Below are 20,426 nucleotides of genomic sequence, written 5' to 3'. Positions count from 1 at the left end.
AGAGTAACATTTTTTAATATTAAATATATATGCCTTAGGGAACCTTTGAAAAATTTGCTGAAGGAGCCTATCTTTGTAAAATGTATGTTCCAAAGGCCAATTTTGCATGTTTTTATTGTTTTCTGAATTGTGCCCAGTCAAGGCCAAGTGTTTTGTTGCTTTTGGTTTGGCTCTTAAATCAAACTGTATCCTGCAAACAAAGTTCACAAATGATTGCCGGCATTTTTGCATAACTTAGAAGCATTACCAAAGGCATATGTACTATTGCCCTGGCAGACATATATAAATGAGCGCAGTATAACACCTCCATCCTTCAGGCTTGGCAACTCAATGTGGATGTTCATTTTTATAGCAGCTAACTTATTAGCTGTGGATGACGATGTCACTTTGTGTGTTACATTTCCAAGCAGGAGAAGTGTGAGTGAGTTCTAAGACATGTGAAATGAAGGATCAGCTTGCAGAGGCTGGTCTTGAAGGCATCAGAGAGTAAGGATAAGAGCTTCATCATGCCATGTATGAAGGCTGCCAATTCCTTGATTGACAGCTCTCTGAATGGCAAGTCTTGAGGGATTGGGTATTTAAATCTTAATTACAAAAAAGTGTTACAGAATACTAAAAACCAATCAAGGAAACTGGAAAGCATATATTGTAATGTAGCATTCTATTATTAACAGCTTAGCAGTATGAGTTTGGCTGACATATAGAGCAATCTATGCAGATAGAACAAAAGAAGTCAGAAAATTAATATACAACTAGATGGCATGAAGCAATGAAAAGACTTCTAGATTTGAAGTCAAAGGTCTGGATTCAAATCTTAGCTCTACTGTTTACTATTGTGTGTCTATTTAAGATTTTGGGGTTTCAATTAACCTCCAAAGTTCCTTCTAGGATTAAAGCTATGATTCAATTATTAAAGTATGTGCTATTGAAATTGTTTTATCTTTAAGTTGGTATTGCCTTTGTATACTGTATGGAAAATTACATCTTCATTATCAATAATAACTCTAGACATCTATATGCTACCTTTCCCTCCTCCCTACCTCATAATTTACTTCCTTCAGGAGGCATCCTTCAGGAGAAAGGCATGGGGAGATAAGAGGTCTTTATAAAAATATGATTAGACTCAACAATGGAGAAATCAAAAAAAGATTGAGAGGAGGTAGAACTCCTTCATAGCAACCTAGGAGCAGAATGGGGAGGCAGATAAATATTTTTTCCTCTTTACCCTATTCCCTTTCAATGCAGTTAATACATTTGCAACCTGTAATCTCTCTGAATTGTTGTCCTCTATGTCAAAGGAGATGTTTTGTGGAAGAGAGAGCTTTCATCTGGAGTCTCCAAAAGAGATAATAATTTAGAGGCAGCCTGGAACCTGTGGATATTTTTTAATATAATAACTATTTCAATATTGGTCTCCTTTGTAGTTCTGTGTTCTTTTTTTTTTTTTTCATTGGAATCATCATTCTCAATTTAGGGGTCTATAGGCTTCACCAGAATAACAAAAAAGCCATGACTGATAAAGTTTAAGATACCTTAGGATGCTTTGAGGGATACCATAAGAATATTGACACCCCTTAATTCCAGGCTTCTTTCTTCTGATCTTATCTCTTTACTAGAACCTTTTCCAGATATTCACTTCTAATCAATAAATTTCCTCACAGGAATAGATCTTTTTCTTATTAAATACTATTCTATAATCTCTTTTACACATAGTAATGTGCCTCCATTGCCAGATTATGAATTTGAATCACATTCCAACTAATCTCATTGATACCTACAGGAAGAAATATACTTTTTAGATATCTATGATATAGACTGTTCATTTATGTACAGCCAACTAAAGCCCCAAATATTAGTATGCAGCTTTTCTTGATATTATTTCTTGTATTTTGTTGTGTTTTTCAACTGCTGTTCTTCTTACCTACTACTTCTTTGTGGAATTTGGATTAACAGGTATGTGTAAATAATTATCTTCCCCTCTTTCTTAGTTTAAATATTGACCAATTTCACAAGTATCCACACAAATGTATTTTTCCTGGTACTACTTGTATATATATATATATATATACATATATATATATATATGTATATATATATATATGTATATATATATATATATATATACTCAGTTCCTAGCCAAGAGCCTGACATTCTTATATCTTATATACACATGAAATTTATTTTTTTTTGACAAGTCAATTGGGGTTAAGTGATTTGTCCAGGGTCACCCAACTAGAAAGTATCAAGTGTCTTGAGGCTACATTTGAACTCTGGTCCTCCTGATTCCAGGACTGGTACTCTAATCACTATATCACTTAGCTGCCCCATTACTATAATTTTAATTTTTGGTTTTTGCAAGGCAATGGAATTATGTGACTTGCCCAAGATTACCCAGCTAGGTAATTATTAAGTGTCTGAGAGAGGATTTGAACTCAGGTCATCCTGACTCCAGGGCCGGCGCTCTATCCACTGCTCCTCCTAGCTCCCCCCACTACCATCATTTAAAAAAAAAAAAAATTTTTTTGAATTTCACAATTTTTTTCCCTCAGTCTCACCTCCCTCCTCCCACTCCACACCCCCACAGAAGGCAGTCTGATAGTCTTTAAATTGTTTCCATGCTATACATTGATCAAAATTGAATGGGTTGAGAGAGAAATCATATCCTTAAAGGAAAAAATAAAATATAAGAGATAGCAAAATTATATAATAAGATAACTTTTTTAAAAATTAAAGGTAATAGGGGAAGCTAGGTGGCGCAGTGGACAGAGCACCGGCCCTGGAGTCAGGAATACCTGAGTTCAAATCTGGCCTCAGACACTTAATAATTACCTAGCTGTGTGGCCTTGGGCAAGCCACTTAACCCCATTGCCTTGCAAAAAAAAAAGGGAAAAAAAAGAAAATTAAAGGCAGTATTTTCTCTCATGACATTCAATTTGGATCAATGTATACCATGGAAACAATGTAAAACCTGGCAAATTGCTTTCGGTGGGGGGTGGGGGAGGGAAGTAAGATTAGGGGAAAAATTGTAAAACTCAAAATAAATAAAATCTTTAAGTCCCCAGGACTTCTCTCATTTGTGTTACTAGTAGCCCATAAACAAACAAACAAACAAACAAACAAACAAATAAAAAATAAAAATTTAAAGGTAATAGTCTTTGGTCTTTGTTTAAACTTTACAATTCTTTCTTTGGATAAAGGTTATTCTCTATTGCAGATAACCTAAAATTGTCCCTGATTGTTGCACTGATGAAATGATTAAGTCCATTAAGACTTATCATCAACCCCATGTTGCTGTTAGGGTGTACAATGTTCTTCTAGTTCTGCTCATCTCACTCAGTATCAGTTCATGCAAATACTTCCAGGTTTCTCTGAATTCCCATCCCTCCTGGTTTCTAATAGAACAGTAGTGTTCCATAACATACATATACCACAATTTGTTCAGTCATTCCCCAATTGATTAGCATTCTCTCATGTTCCAATTCTTTGCCAGCACAAACAAGGCTGCTATGAATATTTTTGTACAAGTGTTTTTACCCTTTTTCATGATCTCTTCAAGGTATAGACTCAGTAGTGGTATTGCTGGATCAAAGGGTATGCATATTTTTATTGCCCTTTGGGTACACTACCATCATTTTTATAAGCATCTATTCTTTTTCCAAAATTCTTCTTTCCTCTGAAGACCCTACTTTTATTTGACAGCAGTGGTGAAACATCACCTGAGTCAATAAGGGCTTTGGTTTCTTGCTGAGATTCCATAATCCCTGGAAATGGTTTCTAGATTCCTTCCCATCACACGAGTCACCAGAAATTACTGTCACATTTGACAAGTCTTGGATGTTCCCTGTCATGTTAAGATAAATACCCTGCGAGGACAGAATACCTGTCAGTTGTTCCCATGAAGTCAATACCACAGAAATTTTATAATGCAGGAATTTGCCAGTCCCAGGACTTCTCTCATTTTTGTTACTAGTGGCCTCTAAGACTATTATATTCCAACTGTAATTTCCATGGGGAAAGCTTTAAATCTGTTTTAGTTGTAGAGTGGTCTTGAGTTACCCCACTCTATGTGATCTCATTTGAGATTTACTTGGCAAAGAGTGGTTTTACCTTTTTCCTTCTCCAGTTCTTTTTATAGATGAAGAAACTGAGGCAAACAGGGTTAAGCTAGCATCCTACAGAGTCACAATATTAGTAAGTGTCTGAGAACAGATTTGAACCCTCAAAGATGAGTCTTCTTGACTCCAGACTAGGTACTATATACACTGAATCAGCCCTTTCAAATCTGTTATATAGTTTCTATGACTTAATTGTTCTCTCTCTCTCTCTCTCTCCCCCCTTTCTTCTTCCCTCTTCCTTTCTCTTTTTCTTTCATCCTCTGCCCATCATTTCCCCCTCTCTCTTCATCCCTTTTTAATAAATTTTGGAACTACACTACATAGTTTTAGATTCCTGTTCCTTTTATTTTTTTATTGAACCATTTTCCTCTTATTCTTTCCTTCATTCTCTTGGTTAACATGGAGAATGTAAAAAGGCAGTCATTAGATGTAGGCTACTTATAATTATTAGCCTTTTTTTTGCCATGTCACTATTCTTTATTCTATAGAACTGACCAGCAAGTCTCCATGAAGCTATATTCCCAACAGAGGAATTTTGCAGAAATATGAAAGTCAGGAGACAGAGAGACAGAGAAAGAGAGAGAGCGAGAGTGAGAGAGAGAGAGAGAGAGAGAGAGAGAGAGAGAGAGAGAGAGAGATTGAGGCCAATGGGGGGATATTAGTGCTGTCTTCCACAACTGCTAAGTGTAAAATTCAGACTGCTTAGCATGACATTAAAGGCACTTTATAATATGACTCCAACCCACCTTTCTGTCATTTCACACAATTACTGTTCATATACTCTACCCTTCAGCCAGACTGAATCATTTTTTATTCCTTAAATATTATGAAGCATCCTTTCTTTGAGCTTTGTACCCATCATGCCTTATACTCAAATGTTCTCCAGTAGTTCACTTTTTAAAATCATGATCATTTTAGGATCATAAATATAGTTGGAAGATACTTCAGAGATCTTCCAGGCCAAATCCTTCATTTGAGATAAATGAGGCCTAGAGAGGTCTAAGAAGTTAACTGTGCAAGGTAAACTAGTAGCAAAGCCAGGATTTGAATTCACTTTCTCTGACTCCTAAACATCACTGTATGAGCTTTTAGGACCTAGGATCAAATGACAACTTCTCCATGAATCTTGGCTTCAAATCCTTTTCCACAAACCCATCTTCTCCATCAGAAGTAATTACTGTCTCCACAATTCTCAAAAAAACTTTGTGTCTTGCTTATGTACTTAACATTTTCTATTTGCTTTCGATGTTTTCTTCTCTTTTAGGATTGTGAGGTGCTTGAGGAAATAATAGTTTTCTTCAATGCTCTTTTTTTTTTTTTTTTTTTTTAGGTTTTTGCAAGGCAATGGGGTTAAGTAGCTTGCCCAAGGCCACACAGCTAGGTAATTATTGAGTGTCTGAAGCCAGATTTGAGCTCAGGAACTCCTGACAACAGGGCCAGTGCTCTATCCACTGCATCACCTAGCTGCCCCCTCTTCAATCCTCTTTTAGGGCTAATGCAATACTTTGTACATAGAAGATACTCAGTAAATACTTGGCTAATACTTTTTAAAAAATTGGCACTTAGATTTTTAATCTGCAAATTAGATTTTTGATGTGCTAGAGCTCTGGATAAAATAAAATTAGTCTCTATAACAGGCTGTGAAATAGAAAATTAGAGGCAGTGTCCCTGAAGGGAAGATCATAGACTTGAGTCCAGGAGATATAGATATGAATAATGCCTCTGGCACTATTGGTTTAACCACGTGCCAAATACTTTATCTTTGAGCTTCCATTAATTTATCTTTATTTTATTTTGTTTTTTTCTTTCTCTGATTTATTTACTCTTATTTTGTACAAATCATGTTTTTTTTATACATTACTAAAATATTCTTGTTTAAGAGTAAACATAGTATCCTCCCCCCAAAAAATAGACCCGCATGATAAAGTAAAGGGGAGAGAAAAAAGTTAATATTAAAATTAATAATAATAATAATAATAATTGCAGGTATGGCCAGGTGGTATAATGGACGTAGCACCAGCCCTGGAGCCATGAGCCCCCAAGCCCAAATCCAGCCCCAGACACCCAACAATCACACAGCTGTGTGACCCCATGCAAGCCATCCCAAACCCATTGCCCTGCAAAAACCAAAAAAAAAAGACCCAAAATAAAATAAAATAGTAATAATAATAATAGTAGGGGTGGCTGGGTGGTGGACAGAGCACTGGCCCTTGAGCAAGGAGCACTCGGGTCCAAATCTGGCCTCAGATACCCAACAATCCCTGAGCTGTGCAGCCTCAGGCAGGCAACTCAGCTCCTTTTGCCCTGCAACCCCCCTCCCCCCTACAAAAAAAAATAATAATAAATGTGCTTCAGTCTATGTTCCAACATCACTAGCTCTATCGTGGGTGGACCAAATTCTTTATGATAAGTCCATCACAAAAATTACTTCCATATTTTTCCACCATTGCCATTGCTGATCACAACTCCCTTCATTTGTACTTCTCCACTACCATGTACTATATTTTCTCTCTCCTTTCACTCTGTCTCTGCTGTAGGGTAGCTGAGTGGTGCAGCAGACAGATCCCCAGCTCTGGGGCCAAGAGACCCTGAGTCCACATACCCAACCCTTAGGCCCAGCATTCACCCAGCCCTATGGTCCCAGACAGGCCATCCAATCCCAGCCCCTTGCAAGAAGTGAAAAAGAAAATGTGCTATATCTGACCACTCCCTACCACGGTCCATTCTCTTCTCCATCACACTCCTCCATCACTCACATCCCCCCCTTCCCCCTGTCCTCCTTCTCTCCTTCTTACTCCAGATGTCTATAGCCCATTGAGTATATATGCTGTTTCCTCTCCTAGCCACCTCTGATGAGAGCAAAGGTTCCCTTACTCCCACTTGCCTTCCCTCCTTCCATATCATTGTAATAGCTCATGGTAAGAAAAAAATCTTTTTATATGAAATATCTTAACCTATTCCACCTCTCCTTTTTCTTTCTCCCATTACATCTCCCTTTTATCTATTGACTCCATTTTTACACCACTTTATATCTTCAAATTCAGCTTTCTCCTGTCCTTCATCTATAAAAGCTCTTTCTACCTGCTCTATTAAATGAGAAGGTTCATATATTATCAGTATCATTTTTCTATACAGGAATACATGTAGTTCATCATCATTAAGTCCCTCATATTTTCCCCTTCTCCTCCAATCTCTATGCTTCACCTGAGTCCTATATTTGAAGATCAAACCTTCTGTTCAGCTCTGGCCATTCCAACAGGAACATTCGAAATTCCTCTGGTTCATTGAAAGTCCATCTTTTCCCCTGGAAGAGGATGTTCAGTTTTGCTTGGTAGTTGATTCTCTGTTGCATTAAGAGCTCTTTTGCCTTCCAGAATATTATATTACAAGTCCTACAAGCTTTTAATGCAGTTGCTGCTAAGTCCTGTATAATCCTGACTGCAGCTCCACAATATTTGAATTGTGTCCTTCTGGCTGCTTGCAATATATTCTCTTTGACTTGGGAGTTCTGGAACTTGGCTATAATATTCCTGGGAATTGTTTTTTTTGGGGGATCTCTTTCTCGGGGAGATCAGTGGATTCTCTCAATTTCTATTTTTCCCTCTGCTTCTAGGATATCAGGGCAATTTTCCTGTAGTAATTCTTTGAAAAATGATGTCAAGGCTCTTTTCCTGATTGTGACTTTCAGGTATTCCAATAATTTTTAAATTATCTTTCCTGAATCTGTTTTCCAGATCAGTTGGTTTTACAATGAGATGTTTTACATTTTCTTCTAATTTTTCATTCTTTTGGTTTTGAAGTATTGTGTCCTGATTTCTTGTAAAATCAGCAGCCTCCCTCAGTTCCATTCCTTGTCTGAAGGATTTGTTTTCCTCAGAGATCTTTCTTATTTCTTTTTTCCACCTGGCCAATTCTGCTTTTTAAAGCATTCTTCTCCCCAATAACTTTTTGAATTGTTTTATCCATTTGACCTATGCTGGTTTTTAACATTTTATTTTCTTCAGCATTTTTTTCGATCTCCTTGACTAAGCTGCTGACTTCATTTTCATGTTTTTCCTGCATCTCTCTCATTTCTTTTCCCAATTTTTCTTCTATCTCCCTCACTTGATTTTTTTTAGGTTTTTGCAAGGCAAACGGGGTTAAGTGGCTTGCCCAAGGCCACACAGCTAGGTAATTATTAAGTGTCTGAGACCAGATTTGAACCCAGGTACTCCTGACTCCAGGGCCGGTGCTTTATCCACTGCGTCATCTAGCCACCCCCCTCACTTGATTTTCAAAGTGTTTTTTGAGCTCTGTCATAGCCTGATCCCAATTTCTGTTTTTCTTGGAGTCTTTAGATGCAGGAGCTTAGACTTCCCCCTCTTCAGATTGAGTGTTTTGATCCTTCTTGGTATCACAGGCAACATATTTCTCAATGGTCTTCCTCTTTTTTCTCTGCTTACTCATTTCTCCAGTCTGTGCCTGGTTTTGGGGTGCTTCCTGAGATTTTGAGTATTAGTGGGACCCCTCCCACAAGGATCTCAGTGTGTGAGGCTCTGATTTCCCTCCTGGTCTGTGGATGACCATAAGTGCACCCCCCTGCCAGGGGGCTGAGGTGGGGAGGGCCCTGCTGTTCTATGGGGGACCCTAGACTGCAATCAGGATCTGAATGTGGTCAGAAACCCAGAGTCCTGTTCCAGGGACAGAGGACAGAGCTCAGAAGTCTCTCTCCACTTCCCTCCCTAGGCTCAGCACTCATGCCCTGGGGGCTCCTGCTTATCGGCTCTGCCTGCTTCTAGTCACTGGATCTTGGCAGCCATGCTGCTCATTGTGTACCCTGAGGGTTGGGCTCCACATGCTTGCTCTGACAGAGGTACCCTTGCTGATCCCCCAAGTTGTGCCTGGTACTCCCTGGGGTGTAGTTCAGGAAACTGCTCTCACTGCCGTGAGCCATGGCTCCCTGCGCCCTGGGGTTGCCTCCAGGAGGCTGAAGTTCCTTCCCTCTGGTCGGCTACCCCTCCAACCCTGTGCAGCGGAGCCGTTCCGATCTTTTCCAGGTTACCTTGGGTTGGAGAACTACCTCATTGCATCCCTCAATGGATTCTGTCTCTTGAAAATTTAGTTAGAGTCCTTAGTTTATAGGTTTTGAGAGAGAGCGCCTAAGAGACTATTCTCTCCTGTTGCCATCTTGGCTCTGCCCCCATTAACTTATCTTTAAATGATGATTAATTAAACTAGTGATATTTCATGTGGACAATTTATACCCAACCTATGGAAGAACCTTCTAAACTCATATTGATCTGATAAATCACAGTTGGACATACCATATATCGACTTTGGCATAGTGATGTCATTTTATCCTCTTTGATTATGAGAGACAACAGTAATATGTAATTCACAGGATTGTTATGAGGATGAAGAAAGATATATGTAAAGTGCTTTACACACCTTAATATCTAGGTAGAGATTAGCAATAATTATCTACTGGCATTGAATGAAAAGTTAATAGAGTTCAACTGAAAAGTGACTGATTCAAGATGCAGAATGAGACATGTTTTTGGATGTAGCCAACATGAGGATTTATTTTGCTTTACTATGCATATTTATTACAAGAGGGGTGATTTTAAATTGGAAATAGGTATGAGGAAAGAAAATAAATGATTGTTCTTTGAAAAATAAAATGACAAGAGGAAAAAGAAGAATTGACATTATTCTACCCCATCCTAGTTTCAATTTTACTTCTCTAGTACATTACTGCGATAAAATAAAATAGTGCATTTTGGGGATATATATAGATAACAAAATGAAATTTCAAAACTATCTCAGTGGATTGGAATTCTAGGTCCTCCCCAGTAAGGTGACATTTAATAGAGAAAAATGTAAAATCCTGCACTTGGCTTGGGAGGCGACATGGTGGATAAAGCATTGCAATTAGAATAAAAAAGAACATCTTTTCAAATCTATGCACCAACACTTGCTTTGCTATGTAACTGGAGGCATTGTTTTTATTTCTCTAAACCTTAATTTTATCATCTGTTAAATGGAGTTTATGCTACTTGTATTGCATACCTTCAAAGCATGTCCTGAAGTAAAATGTAAGTATGAGAGAGAGAGGGAAACACCTGATAGCATTTCATATTTTAAAAGGGTTAAGGGTTTTCATTGACAACAAATTTGATATAATTCACAGTAGTATTTGTTTATGAAAAAAGAAGAAACTTTATTTATACAGGGAATAAATTTATGCATTTTATGTGTATATTTCTATATATTCATATGTATATGTACATGTAGATGTGTGTATGTGTATGAATATATATAATATATATAATACATATACATATGTGTACATAATATATGGAGAGATCTAAATCTATGTAATCCATGAATAGTATTTAGAACATAGGATGCATAATTCCATAGTAATCTGTGTTTACAATTGAAACATTTTTGTTCAATTTGGAGTAAAATTTGTTCATTTCTTTAGAATATATCTTATTGATAAATTTTGTTTTTACATTATAGTCTTGTCTAGTTATACTACCCTCCTTGTAACGAAGAAGCAATTAAAGCATTAAAACTAATCCCTGGTGACTGTGGATGAGAGAGACTGCAACAATCTGTTTGCACAGTGCAGAGGTCATAAGACTTTGAACTAAGGTAGTGGCAGCAATTATAGAAAAGGGGAAAGGAATCAAGAGATATCATAAAGAAATTAAAATTAACTGATTGAATATGTGGTATGGAGAATGAGGGGTCAAAGGTGACTCCGAAGTGTAAACCTGAGGCATTTGAAAAATGGAGGTGTACCCACTAGAAATAGAGAGGTTCTGAAGAGGGATGGGTTGGGGAAGAAGATAATGAATTCATTTGCATGTATATTAAGTTCTCCAGGGACAATGACAAGAAAAAATCCTAATGACTGATTTTTTTTTTTTTTGCCTAGGCATAAGGCATACTTTCAGATGGTTATGAGCTCCATTAAACTTTCACAAATAGCTGTCCTGAAGACCTGGTCATTATAATCCTCATTAAAAAACAGACTTTTAACAAACTGTCTCTTTCATTACTCAGCATATTTCTACTCATGGACAACCGCCCTACCACTTCTTGGAATTTCTTCTTCCTTATGTTTGCATTCTCCATCTGGTATAGATAAGCCCCCCACCCCAAGGCAGATGGTATTTTTTTTTTTTGCAGTGCCTTCTCTGTCTTAAGTGTGATGGACTATAATATTGTAACTTGATTGCCTTAGAACTTTACAATCTGACTAGTTTGTTTGAAATGCAAGTTCATGTTCTCATTTGCCAAACCCCATTAAAGAATTCTTTAGAGTAGTTATTCTTAAACAACCACTTTTACTTTAAAGCATCAGTTCCAGGGAAAAAGAGAATTCAAAACCATTTTCATAATAATACTAAGATGTTCTAATTTTTAATATGGTAAAATGGAAAGATATAATTCATATAAAGAAAACTTTGGTGTGTTCAATAATTTTTAAGAATATAAAAAGAGACTTAAAAGACTGAGGATGGTTGTTTTAGAGAGTTATCTACAATTAAAGTATTTGGTAATGCTTTGCTTTGTAATAATAAATAACTGATTATCTCAGGAAAGTAATTTTTGTGGAATAAATTCCACCCCTTTTGTGGTGTTTCCCTGAATAGCAGGCTCCTGAGCTGGGTCAAAGTGTAGAGAAGAGTTTTTAATGTCAGAAAACTCCAGACCATGTTATAACACTGCCTAGAGCTATAGCATCATGCCGCCTACTTCCCATCCAAGGGAACATTCTGACACTTTTGAGTAAGCTAGGTCATCTCAGTATTAGTTACCCTGTAGAAACATATCCCACATTGTATCAAAGAATTTCAGGGTAAATAAGACTAATGGAAAAGTTCACAAGTCCCATTGAATATATCCTTGCCAAGAAATAGCCTTGATCAACCAACTGGTGAGTGATCTCCTTTTTTGCCTCAGACCTGAAACTCAGGTAAAAGCTCTCCTGGAATGTGCCTTGCTGACCCTGTATGACTGGTACATTGTTCTTATAATCCAACATAATCAAAGTACTCTGCGATTTCCCAAATGAAATCTAGTTTTACCTCACTTCCATTCTATCTGGGGTCTAGTTCATTTTCCAATTCTAGTGGTTATCCAAACACCACAAGAAGCACCATTGTTTCTCTCCTTCTATCTTCAATTTCATCTACAAATTACTATGTGGCTGAGTTCTCATGCCAAAATTTTCTTGTTTTTCCCTCACTATTTTTCACTGTTCTGTGAAGCCATGCTACTTATAAATCTGAATTTTCCCATAATATTTTGTAAATGAACTTGTACTTTTGAACAGTTTTAATTTTGGCTATCATTTCTTTCTCCTTGGCAGGAAAGTCAAATGTTGACTGGTTGAGGTGGTTTCTGAACTCTTCTGACCTCCTTATTGTGGTACACCTTTAAAAATGGTGATAATATGAGACAATATCACACAGTGAGAGGCAGCTGAGTATTGAAATAGATAGAATGGGGAACTTGGAATGAGAAAGGTGTTGAGTCCTTTCAGACCTGTCCTACTCTTTGTGACCCCAGTTGGGGTTTTCTTAGCAAAGATATTAGGGTGGTTTGCCCTGTTTTTCTCCAACTAATTTTAAAGATGAGGAAACTGAGGCAAACAGGAATAAGTGATTTTCCTAGGGTCACATAGCTAGCAAGTATCTGAGGTCACATTTGAACTCAGCTCTTTCTGACTCTAGGCCCAGCAATCCATCTACTGCGCCACCTAGCTGCCCAAGGAATGAGAAAAATCTGAGTTCAAATCCTGACTCAGACACTCACTAGCTGTGTGACCACTGTAGGTCACTAAGTCTCTGCTTCTATAAAATTTACACATCTCACAGGGCTGCTGTGAAGATCATAGGAGATACCATAAGTAAAGTGCTTTGAAAGATTAAAATTCTAAATTGAATAACAGTTCATCTACATGGGTCTTAGGAGAATCTTCACAGGGAATTTCTTACATCAGCAAAATTCCAGATCCTCTCCAAAAACAAATTGGTAAGCAGAACCTTTACTGACACTAAGAATTCAATGCCTCAAAAACAGTTGCTGCTTTTAAGAAGCTTATATTCTATTAAAGAATAGCACTCATACAATTAATCTCATTTATCCTGAGAAGGAAGAGAATACTGAAAGGAGTAGGGGACACAGAGGAAGTCTTGGAACTCAGAAAAGACTTCATGGAGTATCTGGCAACTGACCTGAGTTTTTTAAGGAACATAGTAATTGTTGAAAGTTGGTGATTATGGGGCAGCTAGGTGGTGCAGTGGATAGAGCATTGGTCCTACAGTCAAAAGGATCTGAGTCCAAATTTGACCTCAGATACTTTAATATTTAGCTTGAAAAAATCTTAAAAAAAAAAAAAGAAGAAAGTTGGTGATTAGGAAGGGGTACATGGTAGGAACAAATTATTTATTTGCATATAGGCATGAAATGAAATTCTGAATTACTTTGTAACCCATGATCTGGAACTATGGTTTTGGATTTATTTGGATTGACTTCAAAATTGGAGGATTTCTTTTTTTTTTTAATTTTCTTTAATTAATTTATATACATTACTAAAATATTCTTGTTGTAAGAGTAAACATAATCCCCGCCAAAAAAATATAAAACCTCATGAGAAATAAAGTGAAAGAGAAAAAAAATGTGTTTCAGTCTGTGTTCTGATACCATCAGCTCTATCTCAGGTGGATCACATTCTTTATCATAAGACCATCATAGAAGTCACTTCCATATTTTTCCAGAGTTGCTGTTACTTGTAACATTACCAAATGTTGATCATAATTCCCTCCATTCATTCCTCCCCACTACTATCTATTATATTTTCTCTCTCCTTTCACTCTGTCCCTCTTCTTAAGTGTGCTGTGGGGCAGCCAAGTGGTGCAGTGGACAGAGCACTGGCCCTGGAACCAAGAGACCCCAAGCCTACATCCCTTTCACTCAGTGACTCCATTTTGACAATTTATTATACCTTCAAATTTGACTTTCTACTGTGCCCCATCTATAAAGGCTCCTCCTACCTGCTCTATTGAATGAGAGTATTCATATGAGTATTATCAGTATCATCTTCCCATGCAGGAATACATGCAATTCATCATCATTAAGTCCTCATAATTTACCCTTCTCATCTACCTTCTCTATGCTTCACCTGAGTCCTGTACTTGAAGATCAAACTTTCTGTTCAGCTCTGGTCATTTCAGCAGGAACATTTGAAATTCCCCTGTTTCATTGAAAGTCCATCTTTTGCCTTGGAAGTGGAGGTTCAGTTTTGCTGGATAGTTGATTCTCAGTTGCATTTCAAGCTCTTTTGCCTTCCAAGCCCTATGAGCCCTTAATGTAATTGCTGCTAAATCCTGTGTAATCCTGACTGTAGCTCCATGATGTTTGAATTATGTTCTTCTGTTTGCTTGTAATATTTTCTCTTTGACTTGGGAGTTTTGGAACTTGTCTATAATATTCCTGGGAGTTGTTTTTTTAAGATCTCTTTCCAGGAGAGATCAGTGGATTCTCTCAGTTTCTATTATTTTTACCTCTGCTTCTAGGATATCAGGGTAATTTTCTTGTAGAAATACTTTAAAAATGAGGTCAAGGCTCTTTTCCTGATTATGACTTTCAGGTAGCCCAATAATTTTTAAAATTATCTCTTCTGCATCTATTTTTTCAGAACAGTTGTTTTTTTCCAATGAGATATTTCACATTTTCTTCTAGTTTTTCATTCTTTTGGTATTGAATTATTGTGTCTTGATTTCTCACAAAGTCATCAGCTTCCTTTAGGAAGGATTTGTTTTCCTCAGAGACATTTTTTATCTCCTTTGCCATGTGGCCAAATTGGCTTTTTATTTTTTATTTTTTTTATATTTTTCAAGACAATGGGGTTAAGTGGCTTGCCCAAGGCCACATGGCTAGGTAATTACTAAGTGTCTGAGGTTGGATTTGAACCCAGGTTCTCCTGACTCCAAGGCCGGTGCTCTATCCACTGCGCCACCTAGTCGCCCCCTAATTTGGCTTTTTAAAGCAGTCTTCTCATTAACTTTTTTAACTGTTTTATCCATTTGATCTAAACTGGTTTTTAATATGTTATTTTCTTCAGCATATTTTTGGATTGTCTTGACTAAGCTGTTGACTTCATTTTCATATTTTTCCTGCATCTTTCTCATTTCTCTTTCCAATTTTTCTTCTACCTCCCTTACTTGATTTTCAAAATCTTTTTTGAGCTCTCATAGCCTGAGCCCAACTTCTATATTTCTTGGAGTCTTTAAATGAAGAAGCTGGAACTTTCTCATCTTCAGAATGTGTGTTTTAGTCCTTCATTACCAAAGTAATTGTCTATGGTCAGGTTCCTTTTTTTTTCTGTTTACTCATTTCCCCAGTCTGTGCCTGGTTTTGGGGTGCTTCCTGAGTTTTTGAGTATTATTGGGACACCCCTGCAAGGACCTCAGTTCCTTCAAGGTCTTATGAGAGGCTCTGACTGCTCTCCTGCTCTGTGAATGACCACAAGTTCACCCCACCTCCGGGCTGTGAGGAAATTCACTGCTCAATTGGGGCCCCAGAGTCCTGTCCCAGGGACAAAGGAGAGACCTTGACAGTCTCCCTCCATTCCCTTACCTTCCATGGGCTCTATGAATCTGCTTCCATTTCCTGGGATCTGGGCTGTGCTGAGGACTTCAGCCATGCTGAGGAGGGCCACACTGGCCTGGGCTTCATGCTCCCTCTGGCAGAGGTCTCTCTGCTGATCCTCCAAGCTGTGCTTGGTGCTCCCTGGGGTCGCAGGTCAGGAAACTGCTTCCACTGCCAGGAGCCAGGGCTCCCAGGGATCCAGGTGCCCTGAGGGCTGTTCCCAGAAGAGTGAAGCTCCTTCACTCAGGTGCACTGCCATCCCTCCAACCCCATGGAACAGAACCCTCCCACTATTTTCCAGGTTACCTTGGACTGGAAAATTGCATCACTGGATCTTTCTGTGGTTCTGTCTCTCAAAAATTTAGAGTCCTCATTTTAAGGCTTTTGAAATATTTTGGAGAGAACTCCTAAGAAAGGCTGTTCTGCTGCCCTCTGGGCTCTGCCCCTAGAGAATTTCTTTCATCCTACTTAATATGTTGGGGGAGGGGCTAAAGCATTAATTTCTAAATTGGGGGATTTCATATACTCCTGCTCTGCCATTTAATACTTTGGGGGTTAAAGCATTAACATGCAAATTCTGATATTTTTTACATCCCAGCTCTACCATTTAATACTTTTGAGGTTAAAGAATTCATGTGTATATAAAACAATACATTTTTTAAATGAATCTCAGTTTCTCAATCTATAAAATGAGAAAGTGGGACTACATTGCTATCTAAGATCCCTTTCTACTCTAAAGCTGTGATCTTATACATCCTCTCTTGGTCCAAGACAATGTTTCTTCTGGAAACATCAAAATTTGAATTACATCTTAGTCCTCCACAGAAATAAAAAAGAGCTCTTAACTCCTATGTGAACATGCAGGCCTATAACCACTTGCCCTCCCCCCCCAAAAAAAGAAAAGAAAAAGGCAAAGGAATTGCTTCCTAGCCTATTAAAAACATTAACTTTCTTTCCCTAACCTGTGAGCTTCTATCTTCCCTAGGGACTTACAAAGGCCATTCAAAATTTTAGTAGTCTTCAAGGGTTGAACTTTCTACCCTCCACAAGTGGAAAACACTTGGAATTTGAAGAGTCAAGCAACTTCCTTCATCCAGTGAATCATAACTTCCTATATAGTGAACCTATATAGTTCCCTTAATACATAGTATTGTTACTCTCAGTATTGGAATCCATCCACTCAGAAGCATTCAAATTACCTAGAAAGTCACTCCTCTCACTCTGTCCTACACATTCCACAAAGTTTATGGTATCAGTGATGGGTAAGACCTGAGTTTTCTCCTTGGTCTCATATTTCTGTCTATACTACATCTTGACTCCAACTCCTGCTTAGTTATGAAACATCCTTTCTGGGTCTAGGAAACCTGGTCCTAAAAATCCTCTGCACTTCTGCGACTACCATTCCTCTTCTGCTAGCTTGCATTCCCTTAGTCCTTGATTTTAGTCAGAACTTTTTTTTCTACTCTACTTGCTCCCCTCAATTACTGCCCCCAATCACTGGGGCCATGTTGTTTCCTGAAGCAGAACCTGAAGATGATGAGATTTGTCCTCAAAGGAGTCAAATCCATGTCTTTGTATATTGTCCATTTTGTCTCTCTCTGTCAGCTCTGTTTCCTCTCTTTTCTCCTTTATAAAGATGATGACAGAGAGCATTGCTCAGATATTGACTATATCAGCAATTAATCATGCAATAAGCACTTATGTACTTAAGATAAGGCTAAGAGTGATAGTCAGGACAAGGGGAATTCAAATGTTACTATATGTCAGAATAATGAATTCAAATAAATTAACTTTGACCAGAGGTTAACCTTGTCAAAGGAATATCATAGAATGTTCAGAATACATTTCATACATCAGTGGAAACATGTGGGCAGTACTTGGCTGGTGGCAGCTTGATCATTTCTTGTCCCTTTGTTCTCCTGTGTTGGAACAGGATAGAAGCTTCACCACGACTCGTCTGTTTTATCCTAGGGGATCATTTAGGGTGTGACTTTTTCACTGGTGCAGTTAACTACCCCTCTCCTTCCTAACCTGTTTTCTCTTGAGATTTAATCCATCATACCCTATCATCAAAATTAATTTGTTTTTTAGCCTAGGATAACAGGATAGACCTTTATTCTCATATGTTCTCTTTCTCTATTTTGTAGTTTATACCAGGAAAAAAAAGTTATTATAATTGCAATTAGATAAAAACAGAAAACTGTGTTGAGAAAAATCACTACATTTTCCACTTGCTCTGTTGGAAGAAAGTAGACTCTCAATTCCCCAGCAACCCATAAGACCAAAGAAAAACTAAATAAGAGACTGAACATTTTTACCTAGGCACGAGAAAAAGTACTTGAAGCTACTTTTGCATTTAAAAGACACATTGTTTAAGTTTGGTTTGAATTTTACAATCTTTGAATTTCCAAAGAATAAAATGATCAGGAGTGGCTAGGTGGTAGTGGATAGAGCACCGGCCCTGGAGTCAGGAGGACCTTGGCTCAAATCTGGACTCAGACACTTAATACTTATCTAGCTGTATGACGTTGGGCAAGTCACTTAACCCCCATTGCCTTGCAAAAAACCAAAAAAAGGTAAAGATTAAACTAGTGGTTGAAATTTCAGAGCACTCACACTGCTCCTTATTGTCAGAACATTTTTGTATATTTTATTTTTGCAAATTACATGTAAAAATTATTTTTTATTTTTAGTTGATATTTTGTTTTATTTTTCTCATTGCATGTTATGAAAGTTTTTTCAACATTCATCCACTTGCATATTTATTTATACTACATAATTTTCTTCTACCTTCTCTTCCTACTTCCCTCTGCTCAGCAGCAAGCAGTCTAGTGAACTTTGTACATGTGCATTTGTGTTTAACATATTTATATATCAGTCATTTTGTGTAAACAAAATTAGAACTAAAGGAAAAGAAAGAAAAAATCATGGTATAGGAAGGAAAAATACAGAGGAAATTTTTTAAAAAGATTTTATTTATTTTGAGTTTTACAATTTTTCCCCCTAATCTTACTCCCCCCCCCCCACACACACAGAAGGAAATCTGCCATTTTCTACATTGTTTCCATGGTATACATTGATCCAAAATGAATGTGATGAGAGAGAAATCATATCCTTAAGGAAGAAACATAGAGTAAAAGAATAGCAAGACCAGACAATAAGATATCAGGGTTTTTTTTTTCTAAATTAAAGGTAATAGTCCCTGGTCTTTATTCAAACTCCACAGTTCTTTCTGTGGATACAGATGGCATTCTCCATCGTAGACAACCCCAAATTGTCCCTGATTATTGCACTGATGGAATGAGCAAGTCCATCAAGGTTGATCATCAACCCCATGTTGCTGTTAGGATGTACAATGTTTTTCTGGCTCTGCTCATCTAGCTCAGTATCAGTTCATGCAAATCCCTCCAGGCTTCCCTGAATTCCCTTCCCTCCTAGTTTCTAATAGAACAATAGTGTTCCATCACATACATATACCACAGTTTGCTAAGCCATTCCCCAATTGAAGGACATTTACTTGATTTCCAATTCTTTGCCACTACAAACAGGGCTGCTATGAATATTTTTGTACAAGTGATGTTTTTATCCTTTTTCATCATCTCTTCAGGGTATAGACCCAGTAGTGGTATTGGTGGATCAAAGGGTATGCACATTTGTGTTGCCCTTTGGGAATAGTTCCAGACTGCTCTCCAGAAAGGTTGGATGAGTTCACAGCTCCACAAACAATGCATTAGTGTCCCAGATTTCCCACATTCCTTACAACAATGATCATTGTCCTTTCTGGTCATATTGGCCAGTCTGAGAGGTGTGAGGTAGTACCTCAGAGATGCTTTAATTTGCATTTCTCTAATAAGTAGTAATTTGCAGCAATTTTTCACATGACTATGGATTACTTTGATTTCCTCATCTGTAAATTACCTTTGCATATTGTTTGACCACTGATCAATTGGGGAATGACTTTTTTTTTAATTTGACTCGGTTCTCTGTATATTTTAGAAATGAGTCCTTTGTCAGAAATACTAGTTGTAAAGATTGTTTCCCAGTTTACTACATTTCTTTTGATCCTGGTTACAGTGGTTTTGTCTGTGCAAAAGCTTTTTAATTTAATGTAATTAAAATCATCTAGTTTGTTTTTAATGATGTTCTCCATCTCTTCCTTAGTCATAAACTGCTTCCCTTTCCATAGATCTGACAGGTAAACTAGTCCTTGATCTTCTAATTGGCTCATAGTATTGTTTTTTATGTCTAAATCCTGTATCCATTCTGATCTTCTCTTGGTTAGAGGAAATTTTTAAAAAACGAACAGTGTTCATTCAGATTCTATGTTTGTTTGTTTGGTTTTTTTGCATCAGGGTATGAATGGCATTGTCCATAATAGCTCTTCTAGGGTTGTCTTAATTCTCTGAACTGCTGAGTGGAGCTGCATTCCTCTAGGTTGATCAACTCACCATGTTGTTGTTAATGTGTACAATGTTTTCTTGGTTCTGCTCCCTTTGCTCAGCATTAGTTCATATAATTCTTTCCATGCTTCTCTAAAATCTGACCATTCATGTTTTCTTATAGAACAATAGTATTCCATAATGTTCATATACTACAACTTGTTCAGCCATTCCCCAATTGATGGGCATTCCTTCAATTTCCAATTCTTTGCCACTATAAAAA

The 20,426-nt window shown here is 37.5% G+C and overlaps 1 long non-coding RNA gene across 2 annotated transcripts in view; it reads left to right on the top strand.

Moving 5' to 3' along the window:
* The window catches only part of LOC141507836 (uncharacterized), a 98,817-nt gene that overhangs the window by 6,590 nt on the left and 71,801 nt on the right, over nucleotides 1-20,426 (top strand). The window contains exon 3 of one of the 2 annotated variants that reach the window (XR_012474282.1): nucleotides 11,041-11,362. The exons of the other annotated variant lie outside the window; for it this stretch is intronic. This is a non-coding gene — a long non-coding RNA (uncharacterized LOC141507836). Of the gene's footprint in view, nucleotides 1-11,040; nucleotides 11,363-20,426 lie in introns of those variants that run through there. 2 annotated transcript variants of the gene reach the window in all.

This window comes from Macrotis lagotis, chromosome 1 (assembly GCF_037893015.1).
Source record: "Macrotis lagotis isolate mMagLag1 chromosome 1, bilby.v1.9.chrom.fasta, whole genome shotgun sequence".
Lineage (NCBI taxonomy): Eukaryota > Metazoa > Chordata > Mammalia > Peramelemorphia > Peramelidae > Macrotis > Macrotis lagotis.
Note: the sequence above shows the minus strand (reverse complement) of the source record. Positions and strands in the feature narration are given on the sequence as shown.